Genomic DNA, 1319 nt, shown 5'->3' on the forward strand with positions numbered 1-1319 from the left:
CAGCCGCGGAGGTGCCGCACGGCTGCGGAGCGGGGGCGCGGAGCCGGGCGCTGGATGGCGGAGGCGCGGGCGGGCGCGGCCGCGGAGAGGCGACGAGAGGAAGCGCTGCGGCGGAGCCTTCCCCCCCCGCGGAGGGGGTGTCCTGCCTGACGCGGCGGGGGAGACCGGGGGCAGCGCGGAGATCTCCGGCGTGAACTGGAGCTGTGGCAAAGGGAGAGGGGGGGAAAAAAAAAATCAGGATTTTTTTTCTTCTTCTTCCCCCTTTACAAAACGGGGGTTTATGCTTAGCATCCGCACGCAAACTTACTTGAATGCCTTGTAGCCAGTTTAGCTCAGAGACCAAAGGATACCCCGCACCCGAGGAGTTCTACATGTGTGAGCACCATCATTACACTGGCAGAGCAACGAGAGCCGCCTCCTTTCCTGTACCAACATCCTCCTGGGACTGATCTCTCCTCTGGTCCAATATCCAAGGCTATCTCATATATATGGGTTTTCTTTCTTTCTTTCTGTCTTTTTTTTTTTTCCTTTCATCGGCTGGGATTCCTATGTAAATAAACAGAGGAAAATTCCTGAAAGGGCATTTGAAAATTCAATGGGACTCAATATGAGGAAGTGAAATTCTCACAGACCATTTTTCAAAAATTAAAAAATTATGTACTTTAAACGCGGATCGGATGCATTAGGCTTAGAAAATAGCAGGTAAGAACTTTCTTTCTTTCCAGTACCTTCATGCCCGGAGCGGGGATATCTGAAGCAAAGCCGCCCAGCCTTGGAATAAAGGGGGAGCAAAGAGACCAGTGTGCCCTTCAGTGCTTCTTCCATCCTGCGCGGCGAGGCGGCTTTGGGGAGAGGCACAGCCCGCCAGGACAGACTCAGAAAGCTCAGAAAGCCTTCGGAGACGACAGCCGAGGGCTGCCGGGACGGACTAGGGTGGGCTTTTTCTCTTCTTTCAGTTCTTTTTTTTTTTTTTTCCTCTTCTTCACCTGCACTGTCCAGGGTGAATCCGGGTACAGTTGATGTATGGAAAAGAAGAAGGATCCGAGTCAATATTTTCTTTTTTCTTCTCTAAGCCGAGGGATAGGATTTTAATTATTTATCCACCCGAACCCTCTCCGGGTAAGACGCTGCTGGAGCCAGTGGGATAGTCCTGCCTTGCACAATTATTAAAGAGACTGATCACGTACAGTGGAAGGATAAGAGGAACCTCCACCAGATCCGTTTTGCCTCCTGTGAAAAAAAAAATAATGAAGGAGAACATTGCCACACTATTGAATTGATTGCTGCCCCCCCCACCCATCCCCCTCCCGACCCCCCAC

This window comes from Passer montanus, unplaced genomic scaffold, assembly GCF_014805655.1.
Source record: "Passer montanus isolate IOZ18808 unplaced genomic scaffold, ASM1480565v1 scaffold16, whole genome shotgun sequence".
In the NCBI taxonomy this organism is placed as follows: Eukaryota; Metazoa; Chordata; class Aves; order Passeriformes; family Passeridae; genus Passer; species Passer montanus.